Raw genomic sequence first — 25,476 nt, 5'->3', positions numbered from 1 at the left:
CACAAGCCCCCACACCTGCATGATGACATCACTCCCCGGAAGTGATGTTATCGTGCGGAGGTGGGGCATGTGCACGCACATGCCAGGAGAATCATGGTAAGGTCAGAAAGGAAAACACCGGGTCCCCCCACTCGTGCTGGGAGACTAGGGGGACCTGGTAACCCTATCCAGAGCTCAAGTATCCAGGTGGCAACCCAAAGTCCTAAAACCCACCACCTGCTCAGATTTTACTTTCATCCTTTACTCCTTGATTGAGACTCAGGATGTCCTGCTAAGAAATGAAAGTGTGGTGAAGGGTCATGGAGCCCAAACAGAGCCCTTGTAAGGAATCACTCTTTACCAAGGAGAGGCAGGGCTTGGTTCAGGCCTCCACTCATGTATAAGGCCAGCTCAGGCCATGGCTATAGCAAGCCGTCTACCTGAGAGACAGCTGTGGTCCTATTGGGCTTTAGTTGCTTCTGCACAGAAGTTTTGGTCCAGTTTTGCACCCAAACTGGAGTGGGTTTGGGGGAGCATCCGCATGATATCATTTCTTAACAATCTAGTTCTTGGGTTTTCCCCTGCTTTACTGCAATCTTTTCCAAACTTGCTTTGATACAATCTTTTTGGAAGGATCATAGACAAAGTATATTTATGCAAGATGTAGACTGGAGGCTGCTCATTTCTGGCCCAGATTGGCAGTATTTTCCTTGCCTCCGGCTCTTGCAGCTGCCATTTCTCCCCATACCACCAGAAGGCTTTTTTCAGGCCTTTCTTTTTAAAAAATTAATTGCTATTACACTCTACTGTTATAACTTAGAGTCTCTCTACACAAGCCATCTTTTGCAGGACTGCTCAAGTGACTTAGAGCCAAGCTACAAGTGATGCCTGAGACAGGTGGGACACTTGTCAGCTTCCCTCAAGTTCTGATGGGAAATGTAGGCGTCCTGGTTTTACAGCTTGGCTCTCCATTACAGCTGCAAGACCAGGACGCCTACATTTCCCATCAAAACTTGAGGGAAGCTGACAAGTGTCCCACCTGTCTCAGGCATCACTTGTAGCTTGGCTCTTACTTTCTGTGTGGTCTTATATTCAAGTGTACTCGGTCTCCCTAGCAGTGCATGGGTATCTACAATGGAAGAACAAGTGTAAGATCTTTCACTTGAGCATTCCCCAGAGTCTCTCTTCACGAGACACCTTACATGAGGACGCTCAAGTATAGGGAGATGCAACGTTAGCTGGGATGTGTAGTTTAAAAAGACAGAGCCAGAGGCTCTGTCAATTTCACCTCTCTACAGAGCAGGAGGAGATGGTGCCATAGGGGATTTGTTCATTTCACTTTGTCTTCTTCCAAGGGGAGGTGAAATTGACAGAACCTTTGGGAAAGTGAAGATGAAATTAACAAACCCTCTGAGGAGCAATCTCTGGCTCCATCTTTTTAAATTATGCTTCCCAATTGTGTTTCCCTACACTTGAGCGTCCCCATGAAAGATGTCTCATGAAGAGAGACTCTAAGGTGTTCTGTGTTGAAAGACTCTCTTTCAACACAGCCAGTTCCTCTGAATTCACCGCTTTCATTTTTTTTTTAAAAAAAAAGTAAGCCTCTAGCCCTTTTTTTTATAATAAAAGGGCTCTAAAAAAGACTTTCAGAGCATTCAAAACTATTGATGCACTGCCCCCCCCCAGAAAAAGAAAACAGAGGTCAAAGAAACTGGTTGATCGTGTCAATATATTGTTATAATGTTATAGCTATCTACCAATTAATGTTTTTTTTTTTAAAGCCTGAAGAAAGCCTTCAGATGATGTGATGGGAAGGAAATGCAGAGGAAATGGCAGCAGACAGAAGAAAGTGTGCACAAAGGTCCCATGTGGACACTCCATTACCACTGCAAATGCCTCTGCATTCGCTGCACCGATGGAAGCGAAACGGAGAGTCTTTGCCATGTGGCTGCAGCCACTGTCTGACTAATCCCAGCACCTGCTGTTGCAATACCTGCTGTCTGCAGCTGCTCTTCACTGATTTGCCTACATCTAGCGGCTGGTTTCTGCTTGTCTTTATTCTGTTTGTCAGAATTGGCTGCAGTCTTTCCCCAGCTGACTACATTCCATGTCCACAGGTCTCGGGCAGCTGAGGCGAGAAGATAGTAATCAAACTGTTTGCTAGAAATTATTTGCCTTTTTTTTAATCCAACAATCATGCTGATATTTAATTCCCATCTCTGCCTTTCTTCCAGTTCAGAGTTCCAGAATAATTTTTTCCCCTCTGAGACTGAATTCTCGTTCCCTTTGGCTAAAAGCAGGCCACAGTCAAAGGTCAATGAAGCCAAGATCCGCTCTTTCCCTGTTTGGTTCTCCATCTGGATCCAGCTTTCCTCTTTCACTCTCCCCCACCGCCATGAAATATTAATTTGACCCAGGTAAGAAGTTATTTTTGACTTTGACTTTGACCTCTGCATTCAGCTGCATCCCCTCGGACAACTGGAAAAATATTGTACTGGATTTAAAATAAACCAGAGTTTGGCACATTTTGCAGGACATGAAGCAATTAAAGCAAGCTCGGTCAGGATACATGAAGTCCGGAGAAGGTAAACACCAAGTATTGAACTGAGGTTAGCAGCAGTGGTTGTTTGCAGCCAATTGTGCAGAAATCTCAAAACAGTGTTTGTGTTTTGCCGAAAGCTGATAAGACTTAACTCTGGGTGTGTGCCCACTTTGAGAAATATTGTTCTTGAGAAGACAATTCCATTATAGTCAGAATAGAAAGAACTGCCAGCTGTGATAAGGAGATCTGCAGATTCAGGACTGTAGATATCACTCTATTTCTGATGTGAGCCCATCTTGAAAAGTGCACCAGTTCCAATATGGCAACCATGTGTGAGTATAGCAGTTTAAGAGGAGGATGTATTAAATCTTGCCACATCATATACATGAGAATGTATAAGGTGTAGCAGTTAAGCGGTTGAGAAACCCATCGGTGAATATTCAAATCACCTTGCAGTGATATTTAATGTTTATAAAAATACATAAAACATTTTTATTACTTGTATCTCATTTCCATTTTTTAGGTATGCTAGTCGATATAGCATTCTGAAACTTAAGGAAACAATGTCAAGAAACACTATTTTATATCAGTGGGTGAATCTACTCTAGGGGATAACAACCAATATCTATAGAGTGCTCTCTCTGGACAATTGTAAGCAGGCTACATCCTTCTTAGAAATGTGCAATTATTTTTTAGCTTGCACTGTATGTATCCAATGTCAAGATCCAATAATAATGCTTTGCTCCACCTTGTAAATAATTCCAGTCAGGTATCACATAAAACATATCCTGAGAGCCAGTGTGGTGCAATGGTTAGTATGATGGTCTAGGCAGATGTAAAAGACTTGAGTTCCAATCTCCAGTCCACTAAGAAGCTAACTGGGTGACCAGGGCCAATCACACACTAGTCTAAAGCTTATGCTGGAATAAAATGTGTCAAGTGTCTAAATGCTACTGTTTTGTTCAGCTGCAACACACTAACACAACTAAATTATTGTACTGGATTATTGTCAAAAAAGTTTGGGCTTAACAAGAAATCCAAGGTAAGTAACTTGCAGCGCAAACTTATAGAGTTGCTGTAGTCTAAGGGTCAAACTAAAAGTGTAGCTTTTTAAAAAGTTGGGGCCAGGTTCCCCACACCCAACTTGGGTTCCCTGCAGCCACACAACAGCTGTGGGTTATTAAAAAATAAAGGAGAGCCCAAACAGCCTCAGAACACTCTGTGTGTGTGTGTGTGTGTGTGTGTGTGTGTGTGTGTGTGTGTGTGTGTGTGTGTGTGTGTGTGTGAGTGTGAGTGTGAGTGAGTGAGTGAGTGAGTGAGTGAGAGAGAGAGAGAGAGAGAGAGAGAGAACTCCCCCCCCCCCCGCACTGTTTTTGCATGGGTGAAAAAGGCTTGGGAGAAAGGCAGGTGTTCTCCCTCCCATGGCAGCAGCTTTCTGAGCCTATTTGCATTCTCCTTTTTTACAGAAGCCAGTCTCTGGAGTTGACATGGGTCTGCATGGAGCAAGGGTTGGCTCCATGGAGAACTCATAAAAGAAGTAACGTATAGAGTGACCCTCAGCCTCAGCCACTCCCTATGCTTGCAGGAAAATTGCAATGAAGATGCACAGTTTCTGATTGGAACTAGAAATGGTTTGATGCACCAGTGCTTTTCCTGGAGAATTAAACAACAGATTTTATCTGTACCCTGAGCTTTGCTCGCTGGAGTGAATAGAACTCTTTATAGAGCAACGATGGCATCCTTTCTTTATTTCATGTATTGTTTATGTAAAATATTTTATGAAGCCAGATTTCTCCCAGAAAACTGGGACCCAAGGTGGCTAACAGCAATAATACCGATACATGATGAAAGATCAAAGAAGTACCATTGAAATAGCCAGCAATGACTAAACCACCAGCTTTCCCAACAGTGTGTCTTTTGGGTTGTAAGCCAATTGGAAACCCCTCAGAATGACGGGAAGGTTCCTCTCTTGACATAGTGGGCATAGTGGAATGACCCAAGGGGCAAACCAAGCCAGGCAGATCCCGCAGTACCAGCAGCTTCATGAGAGTGGTTCAGCATGGACCCAGGCCACAGTTGCAGTGACAATGGATGGATTCACCAGCCACCTCCTCCTACCACTAACTGGGGCAGCAGCTCACCAGGGAGTTTCCAAGTATCATAAGGGCCAATCCACTCCCCAGTTATAAAAACTGGCTTCAATTCAGGAAAAAAACAACATCTCAAACTTTTTTTGGTGGCCTCAGACATCAGCTTTACCCCAAACATCATAAATTTCTGGAACTGAGCAATCTTACTGGCATTTGAGAGAACTGACCACCAACCTCAGAGCGTACCTGAGCTTCCAGACCTATTTGCTGCTATCAGACCTGCTAAAATCCAAATCACCACCTTACCTAAATTCTCAAGGGTAATAGCAGAAAAGACATTAAGGCCCACAGATAGGCCAGAGCCAAGAAACAGCTTGACTCCACCACAAAGAAAGCGACATAACCTAAAATATGGGGCATGGCATTTCAAAGTGCAGAATTCAATGCCAACGTGTTTTTTTAAAAAGAAAAAAACTTGTAATAGATGGCTTTCTTCTCCTGTTTCAATATCTATGATGTGACATGCAATGGAATAGCATTCAAACAATACTGTGTTGTCATTCATTGAAATGTTTGTCCTTTGTACACTCTGGCAAAACTGGTGCAATGGCCTGATTCTACTAGAGCAAGCAAGTATCCTGTCGTTCCATGACTGGAATCCTGAGTTCTTCTTGCACCTTTCTGTTCTGACATCCCCTTTCAATCCCTGGAAAGATCAATCCCAGATCATAAGACCCACAAAGTAGAATAGCTGTGTGGATTGAGGGGAAGAGAGTGAGGAAGGATCAGGAGGTGAAAATGGCTTCCCCATCCTTTTCTGTAAGCATGGATCCGCTGAGAGTCTCTAGACGAGACGTCTGGGCACGTGTTTGTCAAGTGTCAGGAGACGCAATGTTAGCCAGGAAGCATAGTTTTAGAAGACAGAGCAGCTGGCGATCACTCCAGAGGGGTCAGATTCTCTCACAGCCCTCCGTCACCTCTGGCATGCCGGACTGTATCCCCTTCGGGAGCTTGTACCCTGTCACCCTCGCAGCTTAAAACTATGAATTAACTGAGCCTTGACAGGACAAAAGCTCCAAAAGGGAACACACCAGAGGCAGAGAAGGGCTGTGAGAGAATCTGTGCCCTCCGGAGCAATCGCTGCTGGCTCTGTCATTTAAAACTATGCTTCCCAGCTCACATTGCATCTCCTGACACAAGAAAAACGTGTGTCAAAAGTCTTGCACAGAGAGACTGAGGAAAGCCATTTCGTGCCCTTCTCCCTCCTCTCTCCAGATGACTGTCCTGCGCAGTTTCTCCACTGACTTCAGGAATCCTCTTCCCAGAGACTGGAAGGGGCTGCAGGAATGGAGAGGGGCACAGGGAAACTTCCATGCATGGAAGGCTGGATGCTGCTCGCTATACAGCAATGTGGGGTCGAGAAGTACAAATATAAACACAGAAAGCTGCCGGTGAGGAGGGCTCGTTCAGTATTCACTTTGTCCAAAATACCAGTATCCAACTAAAAACGCATTAAATTGCTTATTTTGGAGCTATTTGTTTCATCCACTTCAAAACAGACCTATAGACATGAGTGAAAATCAAAGTTAACTTTGACAGTAAATATATAGAAATGCATGAGGCAGTAACAACATCTTTCCAGAAGGGCTTCTGAGAAATTGGAGGTGTTGTGTTTATGGAGCAACCTTTCCACATGAAATAAAAGAATACTACTTGGTAATAAATGCCTCTAGCCTGACTAATTCTTTTCATACCTTCAGTTGGAGGGTGATTTTTTTTTCCATAGAGGAGCAACGATGTTAATTGGTTGTTGCAAAAACAGACAGGAGTAATCTGGCACCGTAAAAACTAACAAATTTTTAATTCTAACCTTATAGACAGTGCACACACCTGATAAAACAGGCTGTAGTCTGTAAAAGTTTATGGTAAAACAAAAACTTTAAGATCCAACAAGATTCCTGTTTATCTTACCAGGAATGCCACAATCCCAGACCCTGGATACGACACGTCAGATGTTTTTTATACAGAATATGTCACATTGTGGAATGTTGCCCTCCCTGCAATTTGACAATTAGCACGGGAAGGTAGGGGCAGAACCTTACTCCCTGTTTTGCTATCTTTCTATTTGCATGATTTTTTATGCACAGGACATTCAAAGCTGGAGGTAACATTCACTGCCTGCAGCCTTTAGTGGTACAGCCCATTCTGCCACTTCATTTTCCTGCATGTGTGAACTAGGCCTAAGGAATGCAGCAGCCCTTTACCAGTTTTCCATTGAAGAAGACTGTGGCAGGAGTCTGAGCTTCAAGTGTTCCACGTGGTCCATGGAGAACCCACATTCAAGTATTGGCTGGAATATCTTCTGAACCTTGAAGTCCTCTTGCTAATTTTTCAGAGAAGGTAAAGGCTCTCTGGACTGGGTGACAATCCGGAAAAGATGGTGCCATGATTGAGAGCTACTGTAGCATAGTGGCTAAGTGGCTGGATTGTACATCAGCGCTCTGCTGGTTCAAATCCCATGGCTCCCATGACCTCAGCAGGACAGGGTGGTGCTGTAGAATAAATATGGAGAGTTAGCCTCTCAGGCTTCATATTTTTCAATACCACCATGTTATCTGAAATAAAACTTCCACATCCTGCAGTAAGTGGTTGGGTTGTGAATCAGCACTCTGCTGGTCTGAGTCCCACTACTGCCCTGAGCTCAGCGGTAGCCTTGGGTAAGCCACTCCTCACAGCTCCAGCTCCCCAGCTGTACTGCAGGGATAATAATAATACTGTCTTTGTTACCCGCTCTGAGTGAGGCACTAATCTATCAAGAAGAACAGTATATGAGCTCAGTTGTTGTTATATTATTTTTCCCCTGCACTATCATTACTATGCACGCTGTCTAACAGCTCATCTAAAGAACCAGGAAATAAAGGATGCTCCCACACAGCAAGGATTTTCGTGGTGCTCTCATTCTCACTGCATGAATGCCGAGGCATTTGCAGAGGCAAAGAAGCACCCACCAGGTGCTTTTCCTTACTTTTTGCCAGACTCATTCCCCTCCCGCTTCACCATTTCTCCCCTCTTGTACCACCTTTTCTGGGCTGTTTTTAAAAAATCAGTAATTGACATATTGCTTATAATATTAAGCTGCAGTGATAGGTCAATTACATGTGGTAACTGGCATATTTCTCTAGCCTGACCCAATAGCAACTGTGATATTCAATATATTTAAAAATATCCTGAGAAAGCCCTCAGAGGGCAGAGGAAAATAGCAGCCATGGGGGCAGAATGAGGAAAGGAAAATGGCACCAAGGTGGACAGCGCATGCAAAAATGGGTGCCTTCCCATCCCATCCACATGGCACACAAAGATGCTTTCCCAAAAGATCATATCAAACAAGATTTAAAGGGAAAGATCACAGCAAAGCAGGGGAAACCTAGATAGTGGGTGATTAGGGGATGATGTTATATAGATGCTAAATAAAGCTTGTTCCGGTTTGAATACTGAACCAGAACACAGAAGCAACCAGAGGTTCAGTGGCCAGATATACCCATTCCTTTCCATCCCCGTAAGTGGGTAGGCAGGGTGGAATTGTGCCTAGTGCCATCCAGATGTGTTTGCCAATCTGAAGCTGCTTTCATGTGGGTCTCTAGATGCCTCCTCGATGCTTTCCCAAGGCAGGTTTGCACCCACCCTACTCCCCTTCTTACAGTGCAGGATCAGCTGCTTATTAGGGGCTAAATAGGATCTTTTCCTATGATGAGCTATATTTTCCTGGAGCCTTTGGGGGTTGCCTAGTTGCCACTGCAAGGGTGAGATATCTGCTCCTTGATGAACCTGCCCATCAGCTTAAAACAAAAATGGTGCACTCAACAGTCCCAATGGCTTGATAAAAGAAGGAGGAAAAGATGCTTTAGAACATAAGACCAGCCCCGCTGGCTCAGAATAATGATCCATCTCACCTGGAAACCTGCTTTACACAGTGGCCAATGAGATGCAGCCCTAAGGCCAAGGCTTCTCCCAGCAGCAGTCCCTCAGGTCTGGTAGGGAGAGGTTTGACAACCTCCTAACAGGCATACATCCAAAGAGGTTCCATTTAGTCATCATGAACAAAAGCCTTTGATGGACCTACCCTCCATGGATTTGTCTAATGTGCTTTTGTTTTTAAAAGACAGAGATATCCAGGACTGATAGACAACCTACCCAGATAATAGGTCACAGCACGGACAGTGAGGCCGAAAAGGAAGGAGTAAAGCAGCTAATCTTAGTGAATGCTCTAAGGAATTTCTTAGAGAATGACTGAGCCTCCTTTAGAACGACTGCTTATGGCTACCCAATCTGAAGAAGGCTAGGAGAGACAGCATCTTGGGGCTTGAACATCTAGCCAGAGCTAAAATGTTGGAGGGGAACTGATTCAGTGATGCCTCTCTCAGCATATTTGAAATATGGCTGTGAGGAGCCAGGAATAGTTATAGTAACCAGTTCTGGGCTCGGAGCCTGTTGTGGCTTGTTCTTTAGTCGATCAAGATTGTCTTCCACTTCCTTGTTTAATCGGATATGCACACAGTCTTCGTGCATTCAATTCTAGCCAGCTTGTTCATAAAATAAATGGCCTCTGTGCAGCAACAAGTTTAAACAAAGTGCATAAACAAAATAATGTCATAGTCCACAGTGATGGATGATTAAGCAACAGAGCTGACGGAGAATCCTTCAGTGCTGAGATGCCAGATGGCTAGCAGTCCAGAAATACATCCGCTTGTTGAGGAATTTGAAAGTGACATGAAATCAGTAACATAGAGGTTCCTCTCATCACCAGGAATAATACATTAGGAGTAAGTCCATGCAAAAAAAAGAAAAGAAAGAAAACAGTATGCATTCCAGGATAGTTTGGCAACTCATTGGTAGAAATTATCAAAACCTTCTTATCAACAGCAGTCATTGCAGTCACCAGTACTGAGATAGTTTGCATGAAAAAACTAATAGGAGGGAATCTGTGCGCCTCCTTTGTGGCAAAATGTCTTGTTAATAAAAGTTGTACCATACCCAGGGCTTTTTTTCAGCAGGAACGCGGTAGAACGGAGTTCCGGAACCTCTTGAAAATGGTCACATGGCTGGTGGCCCCGCCCCCTGATCTCCAGACAGAGGGGAGTTTAGATTGACCTCCTCGCCATGCAGTGCGGAAGGCAATCTAAACTCCCCTCTGTCTGGAGATCAGGGGGCGGGGCCACCAACCATGTGACCATTTTCTCCGAGGGCAACCCACTGAGTTCCACCACCTCTTTTCCCAGAAAAAAAAGCCCTGACTGTACTTGAACCAATACACCAGCCAAGAAGAATAGAATAAAGTGCTTTGGTGAAGCACTGGGGACAGATGTTCAACTGTTTTCAGGGCCTTTTGTGGTGAGCCTAAATTTTGACAGAGATGGTAAATTCTTCAGAATTGAAAATCACTCCTTTTCTCCTACAATCACCAGAAACGATGGTTCATATCCAAACAAGAAGTCAGAGCTGGTACCAATTTTAGAAACAAATTATATATGACACCAAGTTGGAGCTCCAGCTATGAGATATGGATTAGGGCTAGGGTTGTTATGGGGAGGGGGATTTCTTTTTCCCCCTCCTTTGGATTTTTTTCCAAAAATCAAGGTATAGCCCTTGATTCCATTAGGGTTTTTTTCCGTTTTCATTTCTTCCATTTTTCTTTGAAATCTACGCACCCTTCTGTAACTTCAGCCCTTGCAGATATTGTATGCTATATACCATAAGGTGGCGCTCCATCAGGAAGCTAGGGAGTTTGAGGAAGCTGTTGCCATGCCCCGAAGCATCTCCAGAGTGAAATTCTGCAGATCCCCCCTTCCTGCCTCTCCTCTCTTCAAATTTCTCTTGGATCAAAAGAGCATTGATTAGATTCCTAAAAAGAAAACGATTGTCAGATTCCAGGGAGAAATTGGGTAGAGAAATTAAGAGAACTTCTCTTATTGGCCCAACCCATAGTGGTGATAGGGAGCAGGTTAATTCTTCTCCCTGATAGGAAGTTCCACCAACCCACTCCTTGTGCCACAACTTACAAGAAAAAAGACAGTTGGCTCTTCAAGGCATGGCTCCCCATCCTCTGAGGTATGAAGTGCAGGGGAGAGTTGATTTGTCCTGCTTCAGATTGCTCTTCAGTCCTGTTCTGTAGGAAACACACAGGAGATTCTGGCAGCTCCAACAACAGCTCTCTTTATTGCTGGGTTCCCACTAAGAGAGAACAGTTAGGTTAGAGAACACTACAATACACACACAGTGGGAGACTGCAACAACACAGAAGAACACGACCTAAGCAAGGCACCTCCCGTACCGGCCTTGAGGGGGAAACAAAAACTAGTTCTTGAGGGTTTGCTTAAGGTACCTGTAACCAAGGGAGGTGGCCAAGAGGCCAAAATGCCAGCCATCTGGTCACCCTGGGCATATGCTTTGATTTCATATGATGTTTGGGTTGAGACTGGGAGATGTCAGAGTGGAATGTTGGGAGGACTCTAGGCAGCCTGCTTAAGGGCAATGTACACCTAGGATCAGCATAACTTCTCTGGTGTTTCTAGTACCAAAGAGTACACAGTGTCATCACTTGCTAATGCAAGGGTCCCTAACCATGTTGAACCTATGAGCACCACAAGAAAATGGATGCCACGGAGGAAATCTGTTCATAAAATGGCTCCTATGGGGGCTAAATTCACAAACTATTATGAGGTTCCAAGCCAAGCAACCTCCTATAATGAAGACGGCTGTGTTCAAATGGTAAAGAGTCCAGCAGTACTTTTAAGACTAACCAACTATACTGTAGGACAGCGGTGGGCAATTGTTTTGGCTCGGGGGCCACTTTGTGGGAGCGGAGGTTGACCGCCCAGTACTGAGACCAGCAGGATTTGATTCCAATGGTGCCTTAGAGACCCACACATTTTTCAGGGATAAGCTTTTGAGAGTCAGAGTTCCCTTCTTCAGGTTTCATTAAATCACTCTTCTTGGCAGTAGAAAAGGTGAAGAAGTGAGCTGTGACTCACGAATTGTGTTAGTCTTATAGGTGCTACTGGACTCTTGCTCTTTTCTGCTGCTACAGACAGACTAACACAGCTACACATCTTGATCTGTCTTCTTGGCAGTTCTCTCTATTTTGCAGGGTCTTTGAATGGAGTGGCTATTTGCATGTTGTGGAAGATTTTCTCTGTGTCACAATGACATTTGTTGCTGCTCACTTTTCATTAGTGACCCACTGAGCACAAGTAGATTGTGCCACTTCTCAGATTGATTCGTGACATCTCAAATTAGACATATTTACAAAAGAGCTCCCAAAGATGAATCTATCTGGGTGAATTTATCTTTGCACGGTATGCAAAGCCTTCCGCAAGGGGAGAAGGGAGTTTGCAATATTTACAAGTGACTTCCATGTATCCCTTCCTGCTGTTTTGTCACAGCTGGTCAAAGGAACTCACCTTGATGGCTGCAGCTGCCATTTGGAAGCTCCATCTACACGAGGAAATCAATTGGGATTAACTAAAGGTGTTGAAAAGCAAATCAAATAATTACTTTACCATTCTGTGCGGACAGCCCTAATTTAAAGCAAATTGACACTGGCTTAGACCAGCTCCACTGATCTTGAGTCAATCATGCCACCCTAAATGGCCACCACAACACTGGCATACTGAAGGAACTGTCTGTGTTACGATTTGTCCAACTGGATCAAGTATTCAGCAGGCAGCATGTAAGTTTCCTGATGCAAATGGCAGCTTCAGAACCTCTACATGAGTGCAAGAATCATAGGAGAGGGAGTAGGGAAAGAAGACACAATTTGCAGCTCAATGACAAGGGTGGAGGAGGCCAGGGAGAGGGTAACCAAGAACTTTTGCTGTCCCAAGCAGCAGCAACATATAATCCCTGAAGAAGTGTCCATTGCTGCTTTTTGCACCCTTGTGATTGGAAGTTTTATTTTTAAAAATATGTCAATCTATCAAGCAAGTTTGATTTGGTTCACTGTGCTCATTTTTAATCAAATTTCATAACCTTTTTTTTTAAGCACAGAGGCTCCTAGGACATAGGAGCTTCCTAGGACACAGAGGCTCTCTGGACACTGTAGAGGCCACCCTTTGGTGCGGAGCTCACTTGCTGTGCTGCTGGCACTTCTTCATGGACAAGTTCACCATTTTGCAAAAGAACCCATTAGCATGCTGAAGCGCAAGCTGCAGGGGAAGCGAGCTCCACAGCCGAGGAAAGCATCTGCAATGGCTGGAGAGAAGTGCAAAGGGAATGATGCCATAGAGCCAAACCAAAGTTTTTATATCCCATTGCCAATACATGCTGATGTCACTATTTTTTTTTTGCCCGAATACCAAGGCTTCATCCAGTGATGTGATGACATCACTTCTGGGTGTATGGGGAGAGATGTCAGCATACTGTCATGCTGCCTCACCTCCCTCCAATTTCCTCTTTTTCTCCAATGGCCAGCTGAGCAGCAGCACAAAGCTCCAACTTGAGTGAGGCTTCCCTCACTAGGATTACCAGTCCCTCAGTGGTAACGAGGCATCCCCATTCCCAGCCTCCATCCCCCTGCCACCATTCACCTGGCCAGTGGGGGGGGAGTGGGGAATGGGCCCAGGAGCTCTGGAGCACACTCCCACACACTCCAGAGCACTTCCTTGTTGTGCCAGGAATTCCTGGCACAACAAGGAAGTACTCTAGAGCATGCAGGCAGTAAGTCATGAGGTAATTTCTCCTCAAGCATGTCCCCTATGAATGCCCATCTCTTGGTTTGAGCTCCTGGTTACCTGGCAACGCTATCCCCCACCCCCAGCATTGGTCTACCAACCCTATGCTTGCTTGTGCACTCATAACTAGACATGGGCATGAACAGAAAAAAAACAAAATTGGTGTTCGTTGTTCATTGCCATCCATGAACAACGAACAATGAACACTGACGAACATGATCCTGTCATGAACATGTTCATTGTTCGTGGGGGCCAGCAGGCTGTCCTCCAGCCATCAAGATCACTACTGCACCACTCCCAGAAACCCTACTTGAGCAGGCAGCAGGAAATGCACCAATAATAAATAATAGCTTGGCCCCAGAGCCTGGCAGCAGCCCTGGAACTTGAAGGGGTAGATCTCTACTGCACCACTCCCAGAAACCCTACCTGAGCAGGCAGCAGGAAAGGTACCAATAATAAATAATAGCTTGGATCCAGAACCTGGCAGCAGCCCTGAAACCTGAAGGGGTAGATCCCTATCCCACCACACACAAAAAAAATTCAAGCTCCAATGCACTCACTCTGTCTCTCTAACAGCAGCTGTCTCTCCCTGAAAGCCAGAGCTGGGAGCCCCCGCTCCCCCCTGGTCTTTTCCTCTTGTAACAAATTTGGAGCTCCAGTCTAGACTTGGAAGGAAGACCTGCCTATCAAGCTAAATTGGGCTTAGATTGGGGTTTCCAGGGCAACAGCAGGAGTTCAGACAGAGTTCAGACAATCCCTGCCTAAGTTGCCAAGGGAATTGATTGCAGGTGCCAGACTGTCTGTCTTGACGAACAGCAACGAAGGAGGCTTGCAACAACCACCTGTTTGTTTAGAATGGGGCCTCACGAACAGCTTGTTCACAAACAGCAGATTGGGCTGTTCGTGGCTTTTTTTAGTTTGTATTGCTGTTCGGGCCCATCTCTACTCTACAAGTCTCTGATTCTCAATTGCCTCCTCCATCTGTTTTGTCTTGAGTTTATATTTCAAAACTGAACAATTCCTGTAGAAGCAAATAGTCATGTTAGTCTGCTACAGCCAAAACAACGTTCTTGTTACCCCTTAAAGAATAAGGGGCATATTGTGGCCTGTGGTGTTGTTGTGACTTCTTCAGATGCAGGCCAAAACAAGTCTTTGTTTAAGTCCAGCCTCTTTTCTTATCTAAAATGTGCTATTACCTGGAGGGAGGAAAAAGTTTTGACCTAGATCCAGGCTGTTTCTCAACCATATCCCCACCTGCTTACCTGACAAGATTGAAAATGAGTTGGTAAATCTCCCAGAGTGAGAGAGACTTGGACAAATCAATCATTTCTGTTATGATTTGTAGTCAGCCTCCCCTTGACCAAGTGCCAGAACTCTCTTCACTGGAAGCTTCTTGTTTTTTACTATTATTATGATTGTTTTCCATTGCTAAAGAAAAATCCTCCCCCTCCTCCTTCTTCCTCTTATTATTTATATGAGGAGGGTTTTTTTTATTTCTTATGTGTGACATGTTAGAATGAAACTGATGTCTGCGTTAATGAAAAACAAAGACAAGAACTTTTCCTTCACAACCCCCTGCGATTCTCAACCAAGCAAAATGCTGGCAGGTAGAGACTCTCAGCAGTGCCTGCCCTACTTAGAACCCTGAACCTATTTTCTAGGTTTTTGTCGTTCTGGCTGCTTCTGGCTAAAATCTATTGTTGGAAAGGGAACATATGAAGAACAAGTAGTCCCAAGCTGCAAAGAGGAGAGGAATCAGGTATTTGTTAAACAAGTTCTTTTCACAAAATGTTACCAACATATATTTTTTTAAAATCTCTGTTCCTTTAGAATGCAGGAACTAAGCAAATGTCGAGTGACTTTTCTCCCCATTACTTCAGTCCTTTTCAATTACTATGATTTTGGTGCTTCTACCACATATACTGAGAGAGTGCACTATTAACGATCCTTTGAGGAAAGCTTTGAGGAAAATGGTGTTTGTTTGGGGGGCTTGATAATCTGGATTTGGGGCAGGTTGAGATGGGGCGTGGCAGAGTGGAAGAGTGATGAGAAGCCTGCTCAGGTCAGGTAAAGAAGAGGAGAAGGAGAACTTGAAGGAGTCAATTTAGTTCTGCTCAGTATATCCCTGGCCATTTCCACACGTCTTACCTGCCTGCGGAACATCGCACAAAAGACCTGGAAGACACCATCTTCTCGCGCGAAATCGCGGCAGGAAGATGCTGTTATCCAGGAGTTTTGCACGATTTCACACAAAACTCCCGGATAACAGCGTCTTCCTGCCACGATTTCGCACGAGAAGACGGTATCTTCCAGGTCTTTCGCACGATGTTCCACAGACAGGAAAGACATGTGGAAACAGCCCCCGTGTTGCTTTGTGTTGGTCATTTGGTTTTGGGTTTGCTTTGGGTTGGGTTGGATTTTTTGGTCATTCCAGTTTTTCATTTACTTTACTTAAGGTCTGCAAGGCTTCAACCCTTACAATCCATTCAAGGCCATTCTGGTTGGGGCTTTTAAGTCTTTGCTGATTCATTTTAGGTTTTTTAAAATCGTCTGTCAACTGCTAATCTGATAGTGTATACCAAAGCTGGGAAATGCATGCATTGCCTTATTCACAGAAAATGACAACCAGGCATATCAAGAGGATTGAGAGTAGTGTACTGTCCCCAGCACAAGAGGCAGGATTAGGAACACCAAAATTGGGATGACTGAAAAGAGTTTTCATATCCCCACTAGGAAAAGTTTCACCTACTACTAGGTTTGCCATTCTCTGAGGGGACCCTGGAATTCTTGCAGATTTATAACTGATCTCCAAATTACAGAGATCACTTCCCCTGGAGGAAATAGCAGAGACTCTCCAAACGCCATCCTCCCCAGGTTCTGCCCCCCAATCTCGAGGCATTTCCCAAGCCAGAGTCGGCACTCCTACCTGCTACATGTTTGGCAATTGATGCTAAGGTTGGGAGGGGGGGCGCGACAGAGCAGTAAAACACTTGCAGCCCAACCCACAAATCTCAACAGGATTTCTTGGGGGGGTCAGAACTTCCTTCTGGGTACACTGTGGCCAGGGTTGTACTCCTGTACATACTTATGAGTTCACATTGAACTTGCGGGGAAATCTGAGAACATGGATACTACAACAGGTTTGAAAAGTAAAGGTGTGTGTGGTCTGGATCAAGGCTATGCTAGGAGGGGACAGGTGGTAAAACCTTCCAGCCCTGCATGATTGTGCCGCACATCCTGGAAAATTTCTCCAGTCACAGATTTCCCACATCTCATCTCTTTTGACTTTACTTTCAAGTTCACATGGTCAGAGTGCACTTTGTGGCTTCCAAGTATTGTGTTTTACAGCATGTGCATTCACCCAACAACACCTTTGCAGCCATTTACAGCACTCCACAAAAACAAACTGCTTTGAGTTGCAGTAAGTTTGCTACTATCATCTACAGACCCCCAACTGAGCTATGGAAAAAAGTGAACTAGGCCCCCAAACAAGATGGAGCTCAACGTTTATTACTTCTCAATATATACTTACCCTGAATCTTGCAAACATGGTTTTTTTCCCTTTAGTAAATAAATAGTTTATAGTTCCTCGCTTTTTGTGCTGTTTCTCACAACTCGCGACTTTATTTATTCATCCATCCTATTCATTTTCCTGGATTTACTCCTCTTCAGGCTTGCCTGCTTTCTTCCCTCCCTACGCATCACAGCAGATACATCTCTGCCTCTGTACTTTCAACAGTGACTAGCAGCAAGGGGCCTGTAGCAACATGTTACAGCTGCTTGTTTGCCTCGGCAGGATATTCAGGGGTATTATTTATGGGCCGAGCTCCTGTCAGTTACAGCAAGCAGATGAGAGAAGTCACTGGAGTGCAAACATTTATCTTACAGCTCCCAGCCTGAGTTTCGACTCCCTCCAGAAACGGTTAATGATTGGCCTGACCTCTGAGAATGAAAGCCAAGGAAACCTCTGTCTGTGAGTCTTTCTCCACTTACATCCCCACAGGAACACTTCTGCTCCCAACATGCGTATATACATACTCATGGCCATTTTCACACTGCTTACCAGCCACGGAACATCGTGCCAAGCTCCCGGAACGACAGCGTCTTCCTGGCACAATTTCATATGAGAACTACTGTTCTTGCGCAAAATCGCGCCAGGAAGATGCTGTCGTTCCGGGAGCTCAGCGTGATGTTCTGTGGCCGGTAAGCAGTGTGAAAATGGCCTATGCTGAAACACACTCACTAACATGGCAAAGATTAAAATCCATTCTTGTAACTCCAGTCTTTACACCAGAAAGTCACTTGAGGCCTGTCCGCTCTTTGGCCTGTCCACTCTTTGGTCAAAACTTTCTCTCATTCTCTCCATTTTGAACCCCAACTCTCTTTCAAGGCAGGATTACCAATCCCAAATTGGAGTTCTCCCAGAATCACAACTGATCTCTAAAGTACAGAGATCAGTTGCCTGGAAGAAAGGCCTGCTTCAGAGGGAAGACTCTATGGTATCATATTCTTGTTCAGCTCCCCACCACCACCAAAACTCCACTGTCTCCAGGCACCATCCCCAAAGCTCTCGGAATTTCTCAAGCTGAGTTGGCATTCCTACTTTAAGGAGCTCAGGGCAGCTCAGGGCAGCAAACAAAGCAGGAGTTCTCCCCATTTTGCTCTCCCAAGATGACTGTGAGTTCTATTAGATGTATGGTTACTTCCTTAACGAGCTCTCCTCAGAGCCAACCCAGACTTGTGCAAACACACAGCAACTTTGGGAAATGGCTTGTATAAAAAAAAAAGAAGAGCCCAAAGAAGCTTGGACAGCTGCCACTGGGGGAGGGAGAGCTTCTGCTTTTCTCCCAAACCTTTTTCCCCCATGCAAAGGAGGGGGGGGGTTCCCATTTCGTCTGCTCCAAATGTCGGTATTTTGTTCACATGAGTCAGCAGAAATGGGAATACTGTCCATCCCTCACTGTTTTTGCATGGGGGGGGAAAGTTGGGAGAAAGGCAGAAGTTCTTCTCTCAGCAGCAGCTTTCCGAGTCCATTTGGGCTCCCCTTTTTTATGCAAGCCATTCCCCAAAGTTGCTGTATGTCTATGAAGCCTGGGTTGGCTCCGTAGAGAATTTGTGAAGAAAGTAACGTTTACAATGACCTTGAAAGAGTGACTGTCCCTACATCACTTATAGTGCAATCCTACAAAGAGTTGCTCCAAACTAAACCCATTGATTTCAATAGGCTTAGAGTGGAGTAACTCTTCTTAGGACTGTACTGTGAGTAAGTTTCATAGAAGAATAAAATGGTATAAAAACAATACCATTCTAAGAATAATTTCCTGGGAGTAAACTCCACTGAATAGACTTGAGAAGGATTCTGAGAAGCCCTGCTTACGATTGCTCTCTACTGTCAGGCTACAGCTGGAGAGAATGGGGTTCATGAAGCTCAGAGTCAAACCACACGATACATTTTCGTGTCATTCACATGAAATTCGTATCATGTGGTTCAGCTCTTTGTTCCATGAAGCTCATTGGGTAACTGGCATTTTCTCTCAGCCTAACCTGCCACACAAAATTGCTTTTTTAATAAAATCGGACAGGAGACCGTGTACTTCCCCCGAGTTCCAGGAGTTAGAATTAAAATGTCATTAATAATAATAAGATTATGAACTAGTTACTGGAGCAAAGTATATTAATAAATTAGCCATAGGTTCCATTTTTAAATAAAATATGACAAACCTTAATGGAATGTTTGATCTCACAGTACATATTATAGAACAGCTGCAACTCAAAATCATTCATCAATATTTAGTATACAGTAGGGAGCTATTTGGGCACATCACCTGATGCATGTTTGTTAGAGACACATTGTGTAGTGTGCTGGAGACCTAAGTATGTACAATTAAAGAATTTCTTTCAGCCTGGTACAGACTTATAACTAGGATTGCCAACAGGCCTGGGAAAACTGTCCTGTCACTTTAAGAGAGTCTTAACGGGATGTTATTCACCTCCGTGTCATGAAGAGCTTCAGCGGCCCATTTCCACATTTTTCTTGAGCCCTGTTGGCAACCCTGCTTGTAAAAAACACACACATTCCATAATTACAACCTCATGGCTCATCAGAGAACACATTTTATTTCTGAAATGACATAAACAGACCCAAAGGTCCCTTTGGACCTCCAGGATCTTCTAAATTATACCCACCTACCCATGCCTAGGCCCGGATCTTGGGCCAGTCAGTCAGACACATATTTCCTCACAGAATTTCCTCACAGATATTTCCTCACAGAATTGCTGTCAGGATACAATAGGTGAGAGAACCCCCATGTACCCGAAGTACCTTGGAGGAATGCAGAGGGTAAAAATAAGAAAGCTAGAAAGTTGGGATTCCTGAAAGTCAGCTCAGCAGTCTGAAGAATCCTTAGACAGAAATATATAGTCTATGATGCAATTTGCCTTCACATACAATTGATATTTTAAGCTGTATGTTTGAATGAAGACAAAGATAGTACTTCATTTAGGATTTTTGCTCTGCAGAGGATTTAAACGTTTAAGGCACTCTGTAATTTGTTACTTCTCCCATTAGCTCATTGAACAAGATGGATGGAGGAGGCTGGCTCTACTGATATCCATTAGCTGATCCGAGCCAGCAGGCTGGGCTGAAACTTTTCCGCTCCCCCTCTCCCTAGGAAAACATTGACTTGTCCAAGGTGAGTCACATCGTCCAACTCAGTTCAGTTTTTCTCACACTTCTCTGAATGAACATTACAGACTCAGACAAGGTCTCTGCCAAAAGGTCACGCACAGGCCATGCAAGAAGGCAGAGATTGGGTTTTTTAAGAAAAGAGAGAGAGAGAAGGAAGGCAAAGGACAAGAACACAAAACGTGGTTCATTGGTTGAGTGTCATGTCAGTATACAATTAGCCAAATGACTTTTTCACTCAGTCTGAATATGAAATAGAAACTTGAAAAGAAATCGCAGGTCTTACAGCTCAAGCCGATGAGATGCTGAGAGTTCAATTTCTCCCCTCTATTTGAATAACTATTTGTATTTTTTTTGTTCTCTTCTTCAAGTGCAGCACATGCTTGAGGAAAAGAACAAAAAAGTCACTGTGGCAGCCATGCTGACCACACTGCAAACAGCCAATGTGAAATCACTGGGGAGTACATATCACAGGAAAAGTAAGAAGACAGAAACGATATGTAAAAAAACCTCTATGTGGTAGCACCGGTGCCAGTACACATGCTTCTCCATTCTTTGCAGCAATGAAAGCAATAAGGAGAATCCCTCCATGTGGAAGCAGCTCTTATCAGCTGAACAATTCATGGGATTGTCTACTGCCCTGAACTTCTTGGAGGAAGGTAGAGGTCCAAATTAAATAACTAATATTCTTAAATGAACTATTGTTGTTCTTTGGGAGTCACCTTACATATCTGTGCTGCTTCCTTCTATGCCTATACTGTTTCTAGGGCCACTGACTTTACATTCTTTGCTTGGGGACAAATAATATGCATCCTTGGCTCAACAACTGCACCAGTCAAATCACTGAATAGAGCCTTAACATATTACAACAATGATCACATAAAAGTTCTGGGCACAAGCCACAGTTTCACACATATGGCAAGACTACAAGAACCTGATTGCATTTACCAGTTTCGAATAAAGCCAAAGGCACTTGTTGTTTCATTACTGAGAGTCATTTCCAGTCACAGATTTTTAAAATTTGTGATAATTTTATCTACCTGGTTCTTATCTCAATTATTCTCATAACATCAGAGAAGAGAAAAAAGTTCCAGTCAGTGATAGTGAAATGCCCCAAAGCTACCCAACAAATAGCATGATTGATGGGGACTGGGAATCCAGATTGCTCACAGCTAATGCCAGCTCAGGGAAATGGTAGAGTTGGCACCTCTATCTTTTAATTTCAGGCATGCTGGAAATCCAGCGGTTTCTTTTTTAAGAGTGCATGCAAAATCTAAACGCATCTGTAGCCAATTCTGTGGCCCATTTGTTACACAAGGAGCTGGAAGCTTACCTCGTAACTCAACTACAGTTCCCAGCACTGCTGTCGTAAGCGGAGTCAATGACCTTAGAAGGGTGTGACTCTGGTAGGATTGCACTGTGAGCTTATACTCATTACCACCAAATTTAGGTACATCATCTGAAAAAGTCCGAGTAAAAGTCCTTTGGAGCCATGGGTTCAAAAGGTTTGGGCAAGGTGACTTGGGTTCTCATATTTACTAAGGCAGAACTCCACGTGATGGGCAATTCTCTGCACTTTTTTTACCAATGCGTCACCACCACCATCAGCCACTGTTGGCCCCACTGGAAAAGGCTTACAGGTACGTGTAAGTTTTCTTCCACAGGCCCTTTTCAGCAGCAAAAAAAGGGAGTGAGAGAAAAGGATTAATTAGCCATTTCTCCCTTTAAAATAGAAAAGAGTCCAGTAGCACCTTTAAGACTAACCAACTTTACTGTAGCATAAGCTTTCAAGAATCACAGTTCTCTTCATCAGATGCATGGAGGGTAAGAAGAAACTGGTCAGATATAAAGGTGGAGAGGCTGGGGGAGTAGATGCAATCAGTGGCTTCTGATAATGGGATCAGTTACTTCTGATAATGAGATAACCATTCATAGTCTCTATTCAAGTCTGACTGAGTCAAATTTACATATGAATTCCAATTCAGCAGCTTCCCTTTGGATTTCGTTTTTGAAAGGTTTCTGTTGAACTACAGTGACCTTTAAGTCCTTTATGGAATGTCCTGGTAGATTGAAGTGTTCTCCCACTGGTTTCTGGATGTTGCCATTTTTAATGTCAGATTTGTGTCCATTTATTCTTTTGTGCAGAGGTTGGTCGGTTTGCCCAATGTACAGAGTAGATGGACATTGTTGGCACATGAGGGCATATATCACGTTGGAGGATGAGCAGCTGTAAGAGCCAGAGACAGTGTAGTTGATGCCATTGGGTCCTGTAATGGTATTTCCTGGGTAGATATGAGGGCAGAGCTGGCATCTGGGTCTGTTGCAGGGCCTGGTACCTGTGTTGGTGGCTCTGCTAGCCAGTTCATGGTTGTTAGTGTGAAGCCGTTTAAGGTTCGGGGGCTGTCTGTCCCTTTAAATTGCAACTTCAGGAGCTGCACTATAGAATTTATTTTTTAAATGATAGCTTCAGACGGAGCTTGGCAATCCCACCACACCTGGCAAACAGCAGCAAACCAGAACACTCTGCTCAGCACACGTGGTCAGTTCTGTGCTCAAGAGACCTGAACAAGCCCCTGAGATGCTGGCAGTGTCACTGGGTTGTTCCCTATTTCCTGTCCCAAGAACAACCCCCAACTTCCCCCCACCCACACCTTGGCTTGCCGGTGTTATAGGGAGACATTGAGGGTTTGGGGTACTTGGAACCAAAAGTTTGCCTACCCCTTCTTTAATCTATCAGATAACTACAGATAATCTTAATCCTATCCCTAATATGGCAAAACAGCCTACATCTTCTAAGCAATTTATTTCTGGAGTAATATTGTCAATAATAAGTCAATGGGCCACTTTCTTTTCCTAAATCACCCACCGTTCAAAATGGTTTGATGCATCTTTAAGAACTGGTAGCCAGAAGTGGGAGGCTGGCTGAGAATTTAGAATCTGATATATCAAGACATTACTGCCAGAGAATATAACCCTAGAAAAATAGACCAAATTCAACACTGGTATAAACACTGCTGACTGCAAGGGAATTGCTCCACGGAGGAATTTGGCACACTCTACTTAAGCAGCAGGAGTGAAACTTATCCTCTTGATCTGAAATTCCTGATATAAGCAGCATGTCTAGTTGTTTGACTCTTATTTACTTACATTTTGGCATAAATTTTGTGTGCTTTAGACCACCAGCGCTCCTAAAGAGGAAAATTTAATTGCAAGCATCATCCCCATATATGTCTAAATGATTGGGAAGCCGGAGCGTTTTACAATGAAAACACATCTAATTTTAATGAAGTTCAAAGGAAGAAATGTTTATTTATAGATTAAAGTATAAAAAGATCGGCTGCTTGTGAAGTTCCCTGAAACACTGACAGCATTTTTTAGATAGTTCATTTCTCAGACACAGAAGGAAGGTTGAAGACATCTCCTCTTGAGCCCAATATATGGGGAGCAGTCAGATCGCTCTTACAGGCAGACGGCCAAATGCTCCCGGGTCCTCCGATGCCAATTGAGAACATATGAGCTACAAGTGAATTCTGAAGAAGCCGCATGTTGCCTCCGGTGAAAGTGTGTCGATTGGTGGAATGTCAACTTGTCGCCGCTACAGCGGGGTGCTTCAGCTTGTCTGCAGAAAGACAGCACATTTCTCCCTTTGGGGCTCTGCATGGTTTGCTCCTCGACTGCCAAAGCCCTGACTCCTGGAATTCAGATTTTGTCAACATCTCTGAAGTTATTTCGTACATCCCCACACATAATTTTTTTTTTCCTGAGGAGAAAACAAATAGCTGGGTGGGCAGAACTGAGCAACAGTAATATGTGAAGATTAAGAAGAGGACATTTCTCAGCACTGCCACCCCAGTGCCTTCCTCAATCACCATTACCACCGGGAAGAGCCAGGAACCACAGGCTATTGTCCAGGAGAAGGAAAGCCATGGACCGCAGGGAAAAGAGCATCTGGTGCTACCCAGCCCTGATTGCTGAACAGCGTGGTTCTGAGGCGTGGACTGACATTTCACATTATCTCCCATTCTGCAGTCATTGCATTGACTTCCCATCAGTAACAATGGACATTTTTTTTGTGTGTAGATTTATTTAGAATACGGACATGTTGCCTTTCTAGATCTACTTGATGCAGCTCGTTTCCACCACCATCATGCCTCTGTTGCTGCAGAGGCATGCCCGTTTGTCCTGGTTTTGTAGCAGTAAGGAAGGATGCACAAAAAAAAGGTTCAGCACAAACACTTGTTCTTAATGTTGCAGGCACTTATTGCCTGTGCTGTCTCATCAGCAATGCACCGAATCATCTGCCTTGTTCTGCCATGGCAGCTTTACTCATCTGGTCAGGGCCTTCTGCAGATACCACCCCACAGTTGGGCAAAATCAACAGCGGCCCACACATGTGCTTTCTTTATGATAGCCCCCACCTTAGAGAATGGCCTGCCTGAGGTGGTCGTGGAAATCCCCACTCTCCTGGCTTTCCACAAACTAGAGCCAGTTTGGTGTAGTGGTTAAGAGCGTGGGACTCTAATCTGGAGAGCCAGGTTTGATTCCCCACTCCTCCACTCGAAGCCAGCTGGGTGACCTTGGGTCAGTCATGGCTCTCTGGAGCTCTCTCAGCCCCACCCACCTCACAGGGAGTTTTGTTGTGGGGATAATAATGATATACTTTGTAAACCACTCTGAGTGGGCATTAAGTTGTCCTGAAGGGCGGTATATAAATTGAATGTTGTTGTTGTTGTTGTTGTTGTTGTTGTTGTTGTTGTTGTTGTTGTTGTTGTTGTTGTTGTTGTTGTTGATGATGACTAAGCAGAACTGAATTATTCAGAAGGGCTTTCTACCCACATTACAGAACTGTGTCATAAGAAATAGCTCAGAGAGCAGTCTAGGGACAGGAACTAACTCTATGCTATTTGGTACTGTCTGCTGCTGTAGATATGCATCTACTAGGGAGTTTCCACATTGCTAAATATGCCATGGAAATTAATTATGCTTTGTTTCAGATAGATTGTTTAAAATTTTTCTGCTACAGCTCCCAATTGTATCTGTTTCCCCTAATGTAACAGCTGTTGTTTATTATTGTACTTGGCTCAGTGAATATCCTAGCTGCTGAATTCTCCACCAGCGAAGATCCTGTTTCCAAGGTCTGCTATGTCTCTTGCCTGATGAGATAAAGTGGGTGGCAATCAGGAACAAGCCTTTTTCAGTGGTAGCCTCTTGCCTTTGGAATGCCTTCTCCCTCAAGGTTCACCTGACACCTGCCTCTCTGTCCTTTAAGCGCCAGCCCAAAGTATTTTTTAACCAGGGCTGCTCACTAAGGGGTTCCATTTTTAAGCAGTTCTTATGGTCTGCTTCTATCCTGGGGAAGGTTTTATTGACATCATTTTTAATTTTTATTATTTATTTAATGTATGCCATTTTGTGCCCCCAGCTTATTGTTCTGGGGTTTTTTATTATTAATCC

General features: G+C 44.1%; 2 long non-coding RNA genes across 2 annotated transcripts in view; both read right to left on the bottom strand.

Moving 5' to 3' along the window:
• Positions 1-6,448: 6,448 nt before the first annotated feature.
• On the bottom strand, positions 6,449-9,388 carry LOC129337834 (uncharacterized). Its single transcript, XR_008597861.1, has 2 exons — positions 8,562-9,388; positions 6,449-7,163 (listed from the first exon to the last, which is right to left on the bottom strand). It is a non-coding gene; the product is annotated as an uncharacterized LOC129337834 (long non-coding RNA).
• Positions 9,389-10,426: 1,038 nt separating this feature from the next.
• Positions 10,427-25,476, bottom strand: part of LOC129337833 (uncharacterized) — a 98,692-nt gene continuing 83,642 nt past the window's right edge. Inside the window, exons 3-5 of the long non-coding RNA XR_008597860.1 lie at positions 12,069-12,129; positions 10,668-10,839; positions 10,427-10,510 (exon numbers count right to left, since the gene is read on the bottom strand). This is a non-coding gene — a long non-coding RNA (uncharacterized LOC129337833). The remainder of the gene's footprint in view (positions 10,511-10,667; positions 10,840-12,068; positions 12,130-25,476) is intronic.

Source organism: Eublepharis macularius, chromosome 11 (genome assembly GCF_028583425.1).
Source record: "Eublepharis macularius isolate TG4126 chromosome 11, MPM_Emac_v1.0, whole genome shotgun sequence".
NCBI lineage: Eukaryota > Metazoa > Chordata > Lepidosauria > Squamata > Eublepharidae > Eublepharis > Eublepharis macularius.
The sequence above is the reverse complement of the archived record's forward strand: the minus strand, read 5'-3'. Positions and strand labels throughout refer to the sequence as shown.